The sequence below is a fragment of the Populus alba genome, chromosome 8 (genome assembly GCF_005239225.2).
Source record: "Populus alba chromosome 8, ASM523922v2, whole genome shotgun sequence".
Taxonomy (NCBI): Eukaryota; Viridiplantae; Streptophyta; class Magnoliopsida; order Malpighiales; family Salicaceae; genus Populus; species Populus alba.
In genome coordinates, this window is record NC_133291.1 from 18,724,419 (window position 1) to 18,744,820 (window position 20,402).

Genomic DNA, 20,402 nt, shown 5'->3' on the forward strand with positions numbered 1-20,402 from the left:
ACGAGTTTAGCCTTGCATGTTTGTTGAATAACTAATAAAAAAGAAGGAGGAATGCATGATTTTAGATTTCTTAGAGTAGGGGGGCTTTTTCTCCTCTTGGCTGGCTGCCCCCCTTCTCTTCTCTCATTCTTTTTATATCCTATGAAACCCTAGTCTCTATTTTACAAAATAGTGCTCTCTTAAGTAGACTGTTTACATTTAAGTACTTCAATAACTATTTTCCTAAAAAAGAAGAAATAGTCTTGCATGAAATCTTCAAGCTTTGACTTAGAGGAGCTAAATTGCTGAAATAAAAACTTGGATATCGGTTTAGATGCTTCGGAACGTAATTTGGACTCCTTTCTTCACGAAACCTGTTTGTTGGCAGAATTCAATTGTCATCTTTGAAAACTCATATGTCCCTCATATGACATCTTTTTTGGCTGAAATTTGGAGCGTTTATAGGCCTTTGAGTTAGGAATCCAACAAAATTAAGTTTATATCAATTGGACTTCTGTAGCTCCAGATATTCAAGTCGGAATGACCAAAGGTCAACACTGGCACATTGCGAGATTTGACTTTGAAAGTTGCGATTTCCATGTCTTCCTTATTTTATTGTCTTGCCTTATATGTCTAGAAAGATATGGATGTTATCTTTTTAATGCCACTAGAATCACTTCATTTCGACCTTTAGAGCTCATGCTCTGCACAAAACATCGATGAAGGTCAAATATGCCAATTACCTCAAATTTACTCCTTTTTGCATCTTTCATCCAAAAGTGCCTTCAAAACATAAAACAAAGAATATCAAGGCATTTTATATATAAAACATATGCAAAACACTAGTTAAATGTGGGTGAAACTATCAAATAATATGGTTGCATCATGGTGCAACATCAGCAATAGGGGAGCACGAGTAGAGCTTCTATTGCAGGTAGGTGAATCGCACCTATATTTCCTAGTTAATTCCATGATTTATTTATATTACCAATGTGAAATGTGAATTAATGAATGTATGTGTATTCAAGGTGAAAAGTTGTTGTGTGAATTGCCAAATGATGAAATTATCACTGACAAAAGAAATATGAGAAGTGCGATTTGAGGTGTAAACTAGCATACATTTAGTGTATGTTAGGATCCCGAGCAAGGGGATCGCCACGATTGGACTAGTATACATTAAGTGTATGTTAGGATCCCGAGCAAGGGGATCGCCACGATTGGACTAGTATACATTAAGTGTATGTTAGGATCCCAGGTAAGGGGATCCCAATGTATTGGCTAGCATACATTTAGTGTATGTTAGGATCCTAGGTAAGGGGATCACCATGTATTGTCTAGCATACATTTAGTGTATGTTAGGATCCCGGGTAAGGGGATCCCCATGTATTGGCGAGCATACATTTAGTGTATGTTAGGATCCCGGGTAAGGGGATCCCCATGTATTGTCTAGCATACATTTAGTGTATGTTAGGATCCCGGGTAAGGGGATCACCATGTATTGGCTAGCATACATTTAGTGTATATCAGGATCCCGGGTAGGTGATGATGATGATACCAGTGAAATTGGTATCGGTAATATGATAAGCAAAAATAATCATGTTCGATCTCATAAAGTCTGGAATGAAGGTTGAAAGTGGCAGAGGGAACATTTATTAATAGTTGGATAAGGAAAAGATTCTAATAAAAACTAGAAGGGAGAAGTGAATGAACTATGAATGCATTTTACCCTGTTGAAATTGTTAAATATTCGTGTTGTTATATTTATTGTAATATTCACCTTTCAATAATATGTATTTTGTTTCAGGATCATCACATGTATGACAGGAGTAGATCCTAGCTTATGTTCCCTTCTTGTAATATACCCTTGTATTTTGTAAACATGAAAATGTTTGTATAACTTAATTTGTATAATTAATGTTTAAACTTGATTGAATGAATTTAACCATGTAGTTCATATAACCATATTTCATGTCTATGTATTTATATTTATTTATTTTTATCCATTCATAATGATATTTTGTTATATAATGCATATCATAAATATTGTGGTTGATAGGTGTGAGTATAAGTGTGGAATTGAAACTCAAGATGATTGGATTGGGAATTAAGTTATAAGATGCGAGCTATTAGAAGTGTAAATAGATTCCATGTCAATAACTTGGGACCTTCCGGTATAGGGGGGACTTCGTCGAAATTCCAGTAGATTTTAATACGAAGACCATGAATATATATATATACACACTTTGTTTTTTGATTGACATGATATTTTTGTTTTATCCTGGAATGGAGGATGTTACATACACTAAATGTATGCTAGTCCAATCGTGGCGATCCCCTTATCCGGGATCCTAACACATACTAAATGTATGTTAGTTTACGCCCCAAATCACACTTCTCATATTTTTTTTGTCGGCAATAATTTCATCATTTCGCAATTTACACAACAACTTTTCACCTTGAATACATATACATTTAGTAATTCACATTTCATATTGGTAATATAATTAAATCATGGAATTAACTAGAAAGTATAGGTGCGATTCACCTACCTACAATAGAAGTTCTACTCGTGCTCCCCTGCTATTGCTGTTGCACCACGCATGTGGTCCCTCTCGATACAAATCAAGGTTTCGATCCCTCATTTTCTTTCTAATGACAACCTCCCCTTCCCTTTTCTCTTCTTGTTCAATTTTTCTTGTTAATCCCTTTCTCACCAGTGTTTATTCTACATATAACCCTTAATCTTGGATGAGTTTTTTTTTTTCTTTTTTGAAATTTTGGTGTTTCTCTCTTGATTTGTAAAAATGAATATAAAAACTCCCTCTTTTCTTTCTTTACGTTAGCTGTAGATCTATTTTTGGTGAGAGAGGAGTATTTATGCTTTATAATTATTCTTATTTGCATTTAGGCCCCATTTTCTTTAAGTGTATTTGTTTTTCCCCCACTTCTTTTTAGTTTAGTTTATTTTCTTTAATTTAATCCAGCCTTGATTTTTCTCGGGATTTACAGGGGGCAAGTGCAAGAGACATAGAAAAAACCTCAATGATTGGAAGTGCCCAAGCAACACTAAGAGGCATAAAAGAAAATTCTTAATCATAAAAAATGTTCAAACAAAGCTCGGGGCATGAAGAAAAAACCAAAGGGTCCAAAAGAATTGAGCTTTTAAAAAAAAAAACTGATATGATGATGTTCAACCAAGTGAAGAAAGAAAAAACAAATGAAAAACCCAAGCCCAACACTGGGGGGCACAATATACCATTTTGGAAAGACATTCATATGACGAAAGGTTAAGAAATAAGTACAAGTGATCCTTAGTCTTGAAATCTATTAAACACCCTTTGAGCTTATAAATATCCTTTTTCTTCATAACCAACAGCCCAAGCCTACATTATGTAACTAATCAAGCCCTTTTTTATCAAAGACAAGCAATCTGGATCGGTAGGCAGTGCTTTCTCATGCGAACCAAATAATTATTCATGCAAATAAAATAAATGCTTTGAAAATCGGTTCTCTATAACCTACAAATTAAATCTTAAACTTTTTTGACCAACTACATGTCACTTCATTTTCACCCAAAGCAATACAAAAATTTTTCATCACTTCTGAAAACCTATCCATAGGAATCGCTTGAATTTCTTCAGAATGAGTTTTGCTTTGAATCGATGTCAAAATGATTTATGTGTCTATAATAGCTTTGAAATTCCAAAAAAAAAATGCATGAAAACAACTCCTTGTCAAACCTTCCTTCATATAGTGATTAGTACTTAAAAGTGTATTTTTATCAAGGTTTTATATCATCATTTTGCACTTGAAGTATCAATAACTCCTTAACTAAAGCATGTTTTATAATAACATATCTAATAATATAAGATATCTTTAATTTATGGTAAATGTTCATCTTAAATGCATGTCTATCATATAAATAAAAAGATTGATTGGTGAGTTTAAGTACTGAAATTGAAAGGACAAAGAGAGGGCCAATCTTAGAAAAGAGATGTTGGTGCAGTCCAAACTGGAACACTGTTTGGTAATTAGGTCATATCTGGAGCTGTAGATCTCAAATTTAGGTATGCTTTATATCAAAGAATGCCTTTTGGATTATGTAATGCACCAGTCACATTTCAAAGATGCATGCTTAGCATATTTAGTAATATGGTTGAACGTTTCTTTGAGATTTTTATGGATGATTTTTCTATTTTTAGTGATTCATTTGATGATTGTTTGACTAACTTGGAAAAGGTTTTGAGTAGGTGTGAAGAGAAGAATCTTGTACTGAATTGGAAAAAATGTCACTTTATGGTAACAAATGACATTATACTTGGTCACATTGTTTCATCGAAAGGAATTGAGGTTGACAAATCTAAAATTGGGTTAATTGCCAACTTACCAACACCAAAATCTGTTAAAGATGTTATATAATTCTTAGGACATGCTGGTTTTTACAAAAGGTTCCTCAAAGATTTTAATGTAATATCTAAACCATTGTGTAACCTTCTAACAAACAAAAATGTTTTGAATGGACTAAACAATGTGAAAAGGCCTTTGTTAAATTTAAAAATTGGCTTACTTCTGCTCCTGTCATTCAAACCTCCTGATTGGGTAACAACCTTTTTGAAATAATATGTGACGCTAGTGATTATGCCGTGGGTGCTGTCTTGAGACAAAGAAAAGATAAGAAACCTTATGTGATTTACTATGCAAGTAAAACTTTAAATAATGCTCAAATGAATTACACTACCACTGAAAATGAATTACTTGCAGTAGTATTTGCATGTGACAAGTTCAGATCTTATCTTGTTAGCTCACCTGTTGTCTTTTTTAGTGATCATGCAGCTTTGAAATATCTTCTTTCAAAAAGGATTATAAGGCTGATTGGTATGATGGATTTTGTTACTTTAATAATTTGATATCACAATCAAAGACAAGAAAGGCACTGAAAATGTTGTCACAGATCATTTGTCAAGATTGACAATCGATTCGAGATCTGACATCACACCAATTGATGACTATTTTCCCGATGAATCTTTATTTTCTGTCTCTACAATGCCTTGGTTTGCTAATATTGTTAATTTTCTTGTTTCAGGACAATTGCCAACTCATTAGAGTACCTAAGACAAAAGAAAGTTCTTGAACAAAGTGAAGAACTTTTATTGGGATGACCCTTATTTATTCAAATATTGTCCTGATCAAATATTTCGAAGATGCATTCCTGACAATGAGATAAGTAGTCTCATTAAATTCTATCATTCTAAGGCATGTGGGGGTCATTTCTCATCAAGAAAGACGACTGCAAAAATCTTACAAAGTGAATTTTACTGGCCCACCATGTTCAAGGACTCACATGCATTCTACAAGACTTATGAAAAGTGTCAAAAGTTGGGATCTATTTCAAAAAGTCACTGATGCCTTTAAATCCTATTCTTGTCATTGAAATCTTTGATTGCTGGGGTATAGATTTCATGGGTCGATTTCCTCCATCATTTGGTTTCTTGTACATATTAGTCACAGTAGATTATGTTTCAAAATGGATAGAGGCAATTCCAAGTCGAAACAATGATCACAAAATAGTGATAAAGTTTTTAAAAGAAAATATTTTAAGTTGATTTGGAATCCCTTGAGCCGTGAGAAGTGATGGTGGAACACATTTCTGCAATAAACCATTTAAGTCTTTAATCAAGAAATATGGAATCACACACAAAGTTTCCACTCCTTATCACCCTCAGACGAGTGGTGATTAGTACTTAAAAGTACATTTTTAACAAGGTTTTATATCATCATTTTGCACTTGAAGTATCAAAAACTCCTTAACTAAAGCATGTTTTATAATAACATATCTAATAATATAAGATACCTTTAATTTATGGTAAATGTTCATCTTAAATGCAGGCCTATCATATAAATAAAAAGATTGATTGATGAGTTTAAGTATTGAAATTGAAAGGACAAAGAGAGGGCCAAACTTAGAAAAGAGATGTTGGTGCAGTCCAAACTAGAACACTATTTGGTAATTAAGTCATATCTGGAGCTGTAGATCTTGGATTTAGGTATGCTTTATATGGATGAAAAGGTAAGACATAGGCCTACAACTTTCATGTGGAGTCCAAGATTTGAAAATGCCGTTTTCAAGTCCAAATTATAACAACAACAAAGAAGTCTGAATCTGTTCTGCAGCTCAGACACTGTTCAGTGTTCAGCCCATATCTCGAGTTCTAAGAGTCCAAATGACCTCAATTTGTTTTTTTCAGGAAAGATAAGACAATATCCTATAACTTTTGTGGTACAGGTGGTTCAATTTCTGATGCTAGCAATGACGTTTTATTCAGATAAGAAGATAAGGATTTTCACCAAGTCAAGAGTTGGCCACCCACTCAACAATTAGTTATCAAATCAATAGTTCCAAATTTTGGCCTATAAAAGGAGGCATTTGCCATGCATTTAGGAGCTTGGTTGTTCAGATAAAGAACCTGCCCTTGCTCTCTTTATATATTTTTTTTGTAATTCTTAAGTTTTGCTTTCATTAATATCTTGTTTATGCTTTTCATTTCCTTTCCTTTACTTAGTTAACTTGTATCTTATTTATGTTCTTATATTGTTTATTTATGTTTCTCTTCTTCATTATGTTTAGCTAAGTTTATTATGTCAAGGTGAAAAGGTTACACTAATGGTGTAAAGAATAAGTATAGTGTAAAACTCAACATGGACCCTTAATGTTTAATATTAACATGTCTTATCTTTTTATCTTACTAATTCTTAATACCTTGCTTGTTAAATGGTTAATCTAGATTTGTGTTGTATAACACTTGTTACAACAAATGCTTGACACTCTCATAGCCCAACCGTACAGTATTACTTACACCTATATTATGAAAGAAACTTGATTTTTTTGTTAATACAAGTTAGCATCATGAATTCTTGATAATATTTAAAAGTTTTGTGTTACTTAAATAAAATAATTAATATGATCATGTTAACAATTTATAATAAGCTATTAATGACAAATCATCTTATTGGAATCTCTTTTGTGTGTGGTTTTCCAGTTGAATAATAAGAGTTTATTATTATACTTGTTTGAAATACCATTAGTGGATCCTCTAACATTGACATTTGTTTTTTATCATTGTTTAATCATTACATTAATCTTCCATCTTAAAGTTCTCATCAACTTCTTTATTATTTATTTTTATTGTTATTGTTGTTGTTGTATTATTATTGTCTATAATTTATATAATTAACCTCCCTGTGGTTCAACCCCGGTCTTGCCAGATTATTTATTATTTTGACACTCCTGCACTAGGGAGAAGACATCAATCTTTTGGTTGTGTCAAGTTTTTGGCGCCATTACCGGGGAGGTAAATTCTTGTACAAATTATAGTAATTATTTTATTTTCGCTTTTCTCTTTTCACTTTTCTTGTATCTAAACTTTGTTTCTTTTTGTTTTGTTTCTTTTTCTTTTTGTTTTGTTCTTCCTTTTATTCCATTTCTACACGTGCATGAGTGTTTGGTCATGTACATTAAGTGGTAGACTTTATAGGGTATCCTCATCATTTTCAGAAAATATGGCCGAAGAAGATAACCAGTTACTTCATAATAAGAATAATGAGAATAACCGTATTAGAACACTTAGAGACCACATGAATCCCACAAGAACAAGTGCACCCTCATGCATAGTTTTTCCTCTCGATACATCTCATTTTAATTTTAAGCTAGGCATTATTCAACTTTTACCTTCTTTTCATGGCTTAGATCTAGAAAATCCATACTTACATTTAAGAGAATTTGAAGTTTGTAACACCTATAATGACTTGAATTGTAGCATGAATACCATTAGATTAAAGCTTTTTCCTTTTTCATTAAAAGATAAAGCTAAAACATGGCTACAAAATCTTAGGTTAGGATCCATTCGTGCTTGGGATGAAATGCAACAATAATTTTTAAAAAAGTTTTTTCCATCTCATAGAACCAACTTTTTCGAAAGACAAATCACCATTTTCACTCAAAAACTAGGTGAAACATTTTACCAATGTTGGGATAGGTATCGAGACTTGCTTAATACTTGCCCTCATCATGGCTTTGAAACATGGAGATTAGTTTCACAATTTTATGAAGGGTTAACACCTAAAGATAGGCAAATGGTTGAATTGATGTGCAATGGAACTTTTGAAGATAAAGACCCTAATGAAGCAATGGAGTTCCTAGACTTGCTAGCTAAAAATGCGTAAAATTTGGACACTACAGACACTTATGAGGCACCAAGTAAAACCCAACCTCATACATCTAGTAGAGGTATGTATAACCTTAGGGAAGATCATGACCTCCAAGCCAAGTTTGCATCTTTAGCTAGAAAAGTCGAGGCACTAGAATTGAAAAAGAATGGTCAATTAAAATTTGTTTAAGACATTGTGTGTCATATCTGTGAAACAAATGAACATGCAATCAATGACTGTCCAACTTTGTCTTCTTTCAAGGAATGCCTCTATGAATAAGCCCATGCTTTAAACAGTTTTTAAAGGCCCAATCATAACCAATACTCGCAAACATACAACCCTAGTTGGAGAAACCATCCAAATTTAAGTTGGAAGAGTCATAATAATAATGCACAAACTTCACAGCCATCATTTCAAGCACACCATAATTTTTAAAATTCTCATGGATATGCTCCTCCTTATGCTCCACCTCCTAGAAGAAATCTTGAGGAAACATTGCTTGCTTTCATTCAAAAGCAAGAAACAATCAACACTCAACTTGCTCAAAGCATGACAAATTTTAAAGATGCTCTTGCAAAATTCACATTTACTCTCAGTTTTCAAGAGAAAGGTAAGTTTCTATCTCAACCACAGCAAAATCCAAAAGGCCAATACTATGCAAATGCAAGTACTGGAAGTCAACACATGGATCAAGTCAAATAAGTCATCACTCTTTGTAGTGGTAAGGTTATTGAAAAACCCACTCTTGAACCTTGTAAGAAAGATGATGAGTCAATCTCTAAAGGTAAGGAAATGGTTGAATCTGAACATTGTAAAGAAAAGACTGATTCTCCGCCAACACTTCTTGTCATTGAGATCTTTGACTGTTATGGTATAGATTTCATGGGTCAATTTCCTCCATCATTTGGTTTCTTGTACATATTAGTCGCAGTAGATTATGTTTCAAAATGGATAGAGGCAATTCCAAGTCAAAACAATGATCACAAAACAGTGATAAAGTTTTTGAAATAAAACATTTTAAGTTGATTTGGAATCCCTTTGACTGGAACATATTTTTGCAACAAGTCATTTGAGTCTTTAATGAAGAAATATGGAATCACACATAAAGTTGACACCCCCTATCACCCTCAGACGAGTGGACAGGTAAAATTTGCTAATAGGAAGATCAAACAAATCTTGGAGAAAATAGTGAACCTTAATCGGAAAGACTAGTCTTTAAGACTTCATGATGCACTTTGGGCTTATCGAACTGCTTATAAAACATCATTAGGTATGTCACCTTATAGACTAGTCTATGGAAAACCTTGTCACTTGCCTGTAGAACTTGAACATAAAGCTTATTGGGCTATTAAAGCTTTCAATTCAAACCTTGATGATGCTAGTCAGCTGCGAAAATTACAAATAAATGAGCTTGAGGAAATAAGAAATGATGCATATGGCAATTCAAGAATTCATAAAGCAAGAATCAAAGAGTTTCATGACAAGAAAATACTGAGAAAAACATTCAATGTTGGTCAAAAAGTCTTGCTTTATAATTCTCGACTCAATTTATTTTTGGGAAAACTAAGATCAAGATGGAGCGGTCCTTTTATTGTGAAACATGTGTATCCATATGGAGCCTGTGATATCGAGAATCCAAAGAATGGCAATGTTTTCAAGGTAAATGGACATCGTTTGAAAGTTTACTTTGACAACTTTTCAGTTGAACATGACTCTATTGAATTGGGTGATCCTGTATATAAAGATTGATTTTTTTTTCTCACATTGTTTTTATGTTTCTTTTTGGTGTGACTTTTGTTTTGCTAGTCTCTCTCACCCCGGTTAAATGGCGGATAACGGTACTCTATGACTCTTAAGTCGGTTCTTTCAATTTCCCATAATAACTGATATTTGTGTATATAGTTGTGCAATTCTTTACTATTTCCCCTTTCTTTAAATCTCTCCTCCAATTTTCATTTGAAAATGGACACCACTCTTGAAAAATTGAAAAAGTATTTTCCCGTTTTGCCTCAGAATGCGATTACAAAAATTTATCGTGCTAGATGTGCAAGATTTAGGTTGTTAATGAACCATGGAATTCCTGAAGATATTCGCTGGCTAATTGAAATAAAGATCTGATTATCAGGTGAGTCCTCTAATTCTGTCATTTCATACAAGCCTAGAACAAGTAAAAACACTTTTGCGAAGAAATGTCGTGCAAAACAACTGAAAGTCTGTCACAGATGTGCCAGATGGACTTATAATGTGACATGGCATTCTTTAGGAATGGTTTCTGTAAACTGTGAAGATAAAATACAATTCATTAAGGATGGCTTGAGTAAGGGGTCTTTAGATAATCTTCTATTGACTCTTAAGACACACCCTAGTGGAGATGTGCATCGTGTAATTCATGATTTATGGTCACAATTCCATAAAGAACATGCTCGACTTAGTCTTGGGAATCTGACTAAAAAAGACCTTGTTTGCTATTTTTTAAGAAAACTAGATGGGAAGCCTATCCCCAACCCATAGAGAGCGTTTAAGTCATTCTTGGACGTAAAACCAAGGAAAAATGTGAGCCATAATCACAACTACCTGTACATACACATGCTTTTTCAAAATAAATAAATAAATAAAAAGAGAGAGAGAGAGAGAGAGACTATAGCTGGCCTACATATAGGTGGTATGATTGCATTTTCAATTTCTCATCTATAAATTCTTCTCTTCCTTCCCTTCATTTATACTCAACCCATACATTCATCAAATATGGAAGTGTGTAGAAATGGCAAGTTCTTCAAGTCATCACATAAGAAATATTTGTGTTTTCGGTGAATTCAGTCCTAGGAAAGAACAACATTTTTTAGAATCAGCAAATCATCTTGGTCAGGTACTAGCTAAGCGAAAGATTCACTTAGTGTATGGGGGAGGCAGCCTTGGGTAATGGGGGGGTGTTAATAGCTGCATTTTTAGGAGGTAGTCAAGTTTTGGGGGTTGTCCCTAAAGCTTTAGCACAAGGGGGCATGATTGGAAAAACAATTAGAGATGAATTACAGATCCCCACAATGTTTGATCGAATGAATTGGGTCGTATCTGGAGGTGTAGATCTAGGATTTAGGTCTGCTTTATATGGATGGAAAGGTAAGACATAGGCCTACAACTTTCATGGGAGTCCAAGATTTAAAAAGTCCATTTTTAAGTCCAAATTATAGCAACAATGGAGAAGTTTGAATCTATTTTGCAGCCCAGACATTGTTCAGTGTTCAGCCTATATCTCGAGTTCTAGAAGTCTAAATGACCTCAATTTTTTCTCCTGGAAAGATAAGTCAATTTCCTAGAACTTTCATGAGTACAGTTGGCTCTAGTTCTGATGTTAGCAATGATGTTTTGTTCAAACAAGAAGATAAGGATTTTCACCAAGTCAAGAGTTGGCCACCCACTCAATAATTAGTCATCTAATCAATAGTTCCAAATTTTGGCCTATAAAAGGAGGCATTTTTGATGCATTTAGGCATCTTGGTTGTTCAGATCAATATCATGCTCTTTATTTCTTTCTTTATATTTTTGTAATGTTTAAGTTTTATTTCATTTTATATTTTTCTTAATCTCTTGTTTATGCTTTTCATTTCCTTTACTATACTTGTGTTCTTATGTTGTTTATTTATGTTTATCTTCTTCATTATGTTTAGCTAAGTTTATTATGTCAAGGTAAAAAAGTTTCACTAATGGTGTTAGAATAGGTATAATATAAACTCAACATGAACTTCAATGTTTATATCCAAGAAAGTTTGTTATTAACATGTCTTATCTTTTTATCTTACTAATTCTTAATACCTTGCTTGTTAAATGGTTAATTTAGACTTTTGTTGTATAACACTTGGTACAACAAATGCTTGGCACTTTCATAGCCAACCATATGGTATAACCTACACTTGTGCTATGAAAGGAACTTGATTTGTTGTTAACATAAGTTAGCATCATGAATTCTTGACAATATATAAAAGTTTGGTGTTACTTAAATAAGATGATTATTATGATCATGTTAAAAATTTATAATGAACTATTAAGGAGAAATCATCCGATTGGAACCTCCTTTGTGTGTGGTTTCCAGTTGATTAATAAAAAGAGTTTATACTATATTTATTTCTAATATTATTAGTGGATCCTCTAACCTTGACATTTGTTTTTATCATTTTTGAATCCTCACATTAATCTTACATCTCAAAGTCCTCTTTAACTTATTATTATTATTATTATTATTATAGTTAACCTCCCTGTGGTTCGACTCTGGTCTTGCCGGGTTATTTATTACTTCGACACTCCTGCACTTAAGAGAAGACATCAATCTTTTGGTCGTGTCACTTGCCCTCTTCCACCGCTAATTTGTACTTAAAAGTGCATTTTTATCAAGGTTTTATGTTATCATTTTGCACTTGAAGTATCAATAACTCCTTAACTAGAGCATGTTTTATAATAACAAGTTTGATAATATAAGATACCTTTAATTTATGGTAACTATTCATTTTAAATGCAGGACTATTACATAAATCAAAGGATTGATTAATGATTTTAACTATTGAAATTGAGAAGACAAAGAGAAGGCTAGGCTTAGAAAAGAGATGCTAATTCAATTCAAATTGGAACACTGTTTAGTCATTGGATTTCAGTTTGGTTTATATGGATAGAAAGCTAAGACATAGGCCTAAAACATTCATAAGCGTCAAAGACTTAATTCTACCGTTTAGAAGTCCAAATCTTAGCATCAAAAGAGAAGTCTGAATCTGTCATGCAGCCCAGACACTGTTCAGTGTTCAGCCCATATCTTGAGTTTTAGAAGTCCAAATGATCTCATTCTTGTTTTGTTGGAAACCCTGAGAAAATTTCTCAGAACTTTCATGAAGCCTATTTGTTCAAATTCTTATGTTAGAAGTGACGCTTTCTGTAGACAAGAAGATAAGGATTGTTAACAAGTCAAAAGGTGGTCACCCATTCAATAATTAATCATCAAATCAATAGTTTCAAATTTTAGCCTATAAAAAGAGGCATTTGCCATGCATTTAGGCATCTTGGTTGTTCAGATCAAGATCTTGCTCTTGCTCTCTTTCTTTGTATTTTGTAATGTTCGAGTTTTATTCTATGCTATATTTTCTTTAATCTCTTGCTTATGCTTTTCATTTCCTTTACTATGCTTGTATAATTATGTTCTTATCTTGTTTATCTATATTTCTCTTCTTCATTATGTTTAGCTAAGTTTATTATGTTAAGGTGAAAGGTTTCACTAATGGTGTTAGGATAAGTATAATATAAACTCAATATGGACTTCAACGCTTATATCCTAAACAACTTGCTATTAACATGTCTTATCATTTTTATATTATTAATTCTTAATATCTTTCTTGTTAAATGGTTAATCTAGATTTGTTTTGTATAACACTTGGTACAACAAATGCTTGGCACTTTCATAGCCAACCGTATGATATAACCTACACATGTGCTATCAAATGAACTTGTTATTAACATAAGTTAGCATCATGAATTCCTGACAATAATTAAAAGTTTGATGTTACTTAAATAAGATAATTAATATGATCATGTTAATAATTTATAATGAGTTATTAATGACAAATCATCCGATTGTAACCTCCTTTGTGTGTGGTTTTCAATTGAGTAATAAAAAGAGTTTATATTTTACTTATTTGAAATACCATTAGTGGATCCTCTAACATTAACAACTATTTTTATCATTGTTTAATCTTCACATTAATCTTACATCTCAAAATCCTCTTAAACTCATCATCACCACCATCATCATCATCATCATCGTTGTTGTTGTTATTATTATTTATAATTTATATTGTTAACTTCCTTATGGTTTGACCCCAGTCTTGCCGGGTTATTTATTACTTCGACACTCCTGCACTTGGGAGAAGATATCAACTCTTTGATCGTGTCAACCGCCTATAAATAGAGGTGGATTTTAGGGTCTAAGGGAGGAACAAATCGGGTCCAAAGAAAGCCAAAAAATCAGCCTCTTCCTGGTTTTTGCCACCTTCTCTCTCTCCGCATTACAAACTCCAAGCCACGCTGCCACCAGCTCGTTTGCCACTAGCTCAGCCATAGCCACTTACCAGCCACCAATTAGCCCCTGAGGCTCTCTCTCTCTTCTCTTTCCGACATATCTCTATCCTCTGAAAACCTTTTTCTTCTTCCTCTAACAGCCGACTCCGGCCACCATTCCCTTAGTCGATGCCTCCTAAGCCACTGGCCAAACCACCTCATCATGTTCGAGACCCCCATGCCAAGTAACTTCCTCCATCCCTACCTTGCATCAACCTTCCCCGTGCTAGCTGCATGCAGCGACTAAAATAATTAACTTCACACCTTAGGCTGGACCAGTTTTGGCCCAGCCCAAATATCTGGGATGGATCTGGTCCGGCCCCAAAAAAGAGAAAGAGAACATATGTTGGCCGAGATTGGCCCAACCGTTTTCACAATAATAACTTAAGAGTCTGCTTTAGCAATTAAAATAAACAATCATAAGAAATAAATAGATGAGAACAGACATATTCATTCATCATATAAACTAAAAATAAAAGGTAAAATAGATCTCATAGTTCTCGAAATTCGAAGGTTTCTATGTCCTTGCAACCAAGAAAAAGAGTTTAGCATTGCATGTCTATTAAACAATTAATAAAAAAGAAGGAATGCATGATTTCAAGTTTCTTAGAGTAAGGGGATATTTTTCTCTCTTCTGGTCAGTCTCCTATCTTCTCCTTTTTCCCTTCTCTCTTTCTTTTTATATCCTAGGAAACCTAGTCTCTATTTTACAAAATAGTCTTTCTTTAAATAAACAATTTATATTTAAGTACTTTAATAACTATTTTCTAAAAAAAAGAGAAATAGCCTTACATGAAATCATCAAGCTTTGACTTAAAGGAGTTAAATTGCTGAAATGAAAACTTGGATGTCAGTTTGGATGCTTCGAGATGTAATTTGGACTTGTTTCTTCACAAAACTTGATTGCTGGCAGAATTCATTTGTCATCTTAAAAAAATCATATCTCCCTCATATGAGAAATTTTGTGGCTGAAATTTGGCATGTTGATAGGTCTTTGAGTAAGGAATCCAAAAAAATTAAGTTTGCACCAGATGGACATTTTCAGCTCAAGATATTCAAGTTGGAAAGGCAAAGGTCAACACTAGCAGATTGTGAGTTTTGACATTAGAGGCTGTGATTTCCATGCTCTTCCCTTGTTTTTTCTTGCCTTAGATTTCTAGAAAGGTATGGATGTTAGCTTTCTAATGCCACTGGAATCACTTCATTTCAACCTTTAAAGCTCACGCTCTGCACAAAACCTCGAGTGAATGTCAAGTTTGCCAATTACCTCTCATTTACTCGTTTTTGCATCTTTCATCCAAAAGTACCTTTAAAACATAAAAAAAAAAAAAAAGAATATCAAGGTATTTTATATATAAACATAGGTAAAACACTAGTTAAATGTGGGTGAAATTATCGAATAATATTGTTGCATCAAATACCCCACACTTAGCTCTTGTCGTCCTCAAGAAAGGATAGATAAAATCAAATTGAAAATAAATTAAATTAAATCACTACGTGTTTAAATGAAATCTATGTCATGCCAAAGTGATAGGTCCTCTCATTGATATACAATCCAACAGTAATGTGTTTAGGGTTTTATGTATTTAAATCTCTCAAATTCAATTAATGAATAAGTTTTACCATCAACTTGCTCTTCAATCTCATCTCCATTACTAAATATTTACAAACAATGCATGAAATTAAAAGATCTTACTTTTCAGTTGTAATGGGGCTAAGGTTAAGGTGGGGTAAAAGAAAGTAAAAGAAAGGCTAAAATCAAAGGAAGTAGAGCATTCCAAAAATATTAATTTTTCAAATAAGATATCCCATCAAAGCACGTAAATTTTTCATCTTTAAGCACCAATACTTAAAATTTTTCATTTTCTTTTTTTTTTAAGAAAGTAAAAGAAAAAAAATTGTTTTGATTTCAAGCTCCATCAATCATAAAATTTTAAGAATTACAAACACAATGGAACATTTTTCATTTTCTTTTTTTTTCTTTCTCTTTTTTTTCTTTCTTTTTCTTTCTCTTTCACCTTTTGCAATTTTGCCCATCTTTTCATCAAGCATTAGTTTTTTTTCTTTTCACATAATTTCCAACCATAACCCATGAGATATCAACAAGTATGTGCTCTACTAATCCTTAATCAGGGGGAAAGGAAAACATATAAAAAGTTCAAGTTTACACATGGGTAAAGTAAAAAAAGATAAATAAGCTCAAAAGAGGCTTCTTAAGGATAATATACTTTAGGTTGACTTTTTGGCTCAAGTGATTAAAATTCCCAATGCCTTTATCATCTTCATGTACATATGTAATGTGAATGTAATCTCAACAAGATATTAAGCAAGTTCTAGAGATATATACCATTGAAAGAATGCACAATCAAAGAACATGATATTGAGGGCTCAAAAGCTTGCATTTGTATAACACTATAAAGTCAACATGGTATATTTTCACAGTCAATTCCTAAACCAAATAAACATTAAAATTTGCATGTACACTCATTCATTTGATTTATATCTTCATCGATCTCAACTAATTCTCATACATAATACTCATATTCTCATAGACCATTGAGAGTTCAAATAGATCAAACATAAATTTATTTTTTTGTCTTTTTACACAACAAAGAAAACCAAAATTCTCTCAATACCCCCACACTTTAAACACAACATTGTTCTCAATGTTGAAATAAAAGAAAATGAATATAAGAGAGACAAAAATAAAGTAAAATGTAAAAAATAAAAGATAAGGAAAAGAAAGCAAATCTGATTTTTTTTTATTTTATTTTGTGCTGGGTTGCCTCCCAATAAGCGCTTTTGTTTTATGTCATTGGCTAGACATGTTGCATGCTCAATCTTCATAGATTGGTTCAGTTAACTCCACAGAAGTATTGAGTTCTGTCATCCAACCTTTATAGAAAGTTTTCAAATGATGTCCATTGACTTTGAACACTTTGTTTGTTTCTAAACTCGTAATTTCAACTACACTATAAGGAAAAACATTACAAACAACAAAGGGTCCAATCCAATGAGAGCGCAACTTTCTAGGGAAAAGTTTCAAACGTGAATGATAAAGAAGGAATTTGTCTCCAACATGAAACTCCTTTCTTGTAATCATTCAATACTGAAGACTCTTGGTCTTTTCTTTGTAAATCCTTGCATTCTTATAAGCATTATTTTGAATCTCTTCCAACTCGTGCAGTTGCAACTTTCTTGCAATCCCAGCAGCATCATAATCCAAGTTACATTGTTTAATGGCCCAAAAAGTTTTATGCTCAAGCTCCACTGGTAAATGACATGCTTTTCCATAAATCATCCTATAAGGTGGCATTCCTATAGGTGATTTATAAGCAGTATGATAATCCCAAAGTGCATCACCAAGTTGTAGACTCCAATCTCGCCGTTAGGTTGCATTATCTTCTCCAAAATGGACTTGATTTATGGATTTTAAATTTCAGCCTGGCCATTCATTTGAGGGGGTAGGCTGTGGAAGTTCGTTGAGTCACATGGTATCTGCGGAGTAATGCTTTCATTAAACGATTGCAAAAATGAGTGCCACAATCACTAATGATAGCTTTAGGGATTCCAAACCTGTCAAATATATGAGGCTTGACAAACTCTAAAACAACTTTAGTATCGTTAGTTCGTGTGGCTTTCACCTCAATCCATTTGGACCATAATCAACAACAAGGATATAAAGATTGCCAAAAGAAAAAAGAAATGGACCCATAAAATCAATACCCCAGATATCAAAAATTTCACTTACAATAATATTTGTTAAAGGCATTTGGTTCTTATGGGTGATATTACTTGTTCTTTGACATTTTTCACATGATTTGCAAAAATAATATGCATTATTAAAAATACAAGGCCAAAAGTACCTTGTGAGTTGTTCTTTTTGCTGCAAAATGCCCACCACAAGAATGAGAATGAAAAAAAGTGAGAATGGAATGAAATTCATGTTGTGGTACACATATCTTAACTACTTGATCCACATAAAATTTCCACAAATAAGGAGTGTCCCAAAAATAATATTTAATATTAACTTGTAACTTATCTTTTTAAGATGTAGACAAACCTGGAGGGAATTCTTTGGTGACTAAATAGTTCACCAAATTAGAATACCATGGTCTTGTAAAGGAATGTAACACATACAACTGCTCTTCAGGGAATGTCTCTCTTATTGTTTCAGTTTGTATATCCTCGATCCTTAATTGACTCAAGTGATCAGTTATATCGTAGGTGTGCACGCTGCGACATAATCTGGCGACGACGTAGGCTCTTCTCGTGCCTCTTGATAAGGTGTTGTGTGTTGGGAAGGGTTTTTGGATTTAATCATAAAATTATGATTGATGTTTAGGAGTTGCTATATAGTATTATGATCACTAGGAACCTATGGTCTGTGAGAGTCTGGGTAAGGGACAGGTTGTACAAGGAGAAGACGCATCACCCCCATTGCACCCTACCTAAGGTAAGCTGCATTGTTGTTTGATTGTTTTTGCTAAATGGGGTTTATGTTCGTTGGTCTTTTCTTAGGTTCAAGGTAGATCTCTATTCATGAGAAATTTTCTACCTTATCGGGTTAAATCCTAACCATTCTAAAGTCTGAATTTTAGCATCGTATTTTTACACCTTGTATCTTTAATACATGAGGGTGTACTTTATCATATAATTTTACACCCACATATATTCAAGTCTACATTTAGACCCTAGAAAAAAAGGTTGGAAAAATATTTTTGATATTTTGGCCAAATCCTAATAGATAATCATAAACTGGTTATGATATCCATTTTGCATTTTAAAACATGAAAAAGATGCAATTTTTTTTTATGAAGATATGCTTGGAAAAATTTTAGGATTTGGCCGTATGCATGAAAACAAAATAATTTTTTGTTTGTTTTAGAAAAGAGAAATTAATTTAAAATGTTTTGAGATTTTTTGGAAATATTTCGAATTTGTTTTGAAATATTTTGGAGAAAATCGAGTATTTTAATACCGGATTTGTTTTTTACAGTGTAAATATACAACCCAATATTATGAAAAATTGATAGAAAAATATTTGAGAAAATCATAATTTTTTAAAATGATTTTTGAAAAATAGGGGAGGGTGGCTGGTTTTTGGCCGACTTTGGACCCAATTTTCCCCTCCCTTAGGCCATGAAATTCACCTCTATTTATAAGCGGTGGAAGAGGGTGATCTTATCTACACTAATAATAATAAAGAAGAGAAGGAAGAAATTAATGAGAACTTTGAGTTGAAAGATTAATGTAAGGATTAAACAATGATAAAAATAAATGTCAAGGTTAGAGGATCCACTAATGGTACTTCAAACAAGTATAGTATAAACTCTTATTACTCAATTGGAAACCACACATAAAGGAGGTTCCAATCAGATTATAAATTGTTAACATGATTACATTAGTTATCTTATTCGAATAAAGCTAATACTTGTAAATGTTGGCAGGCATTCATGATTATAACTTATGTTAACAACAAATCAAGTCCCTTTCATAGCTCAGGTGTCGGTTATACCATACAGTATGGGCTATGAAAGTACTAAGTATTTGTTGTACCAAGTGTTATACAACATAAATCTAGATTAACCATTTAACAAGCAAAGTATTAAAAGTGAACAAGACAACAGATATAAAACATGTTAGTATCCAACGTTAAGGTCCATGTTAAGTTTATATTATACTTATTCTTACACCATTAGTGTACCCTTTTCTCCTTGACATAATTAACTTAGCTAAACATAATGAAAGAAAGAAACATAGATGAACAAGATAAGAACATAAATAAGAAAGAAGTTAACTAAGTAAAGGAAAGGAAATGAAGTGCATAAACTTGATATTAATGAAAGCAAAACATAAGCAATACAAAGAGAGAAAGCAAGAGCATGATCTTGATCTGGAAACCAAGATGCCTTAATACATGGTAAGTGCCTCCTTTTATAGGCCAAAATTTGGAGCTATTGATTTGTTAATTAATTGATGAGTGGGTGGCCACATCTTGACTTGGTGACAATCCTTATCTTCTTGTTTGAACAAGACGTCATTGCTAACATCATAATTTGCCTAGAATCCTTAGGAATGTTCTAGGAAATTGTCTCAGCTTTCCAACAAAAAAAAGATGAGGT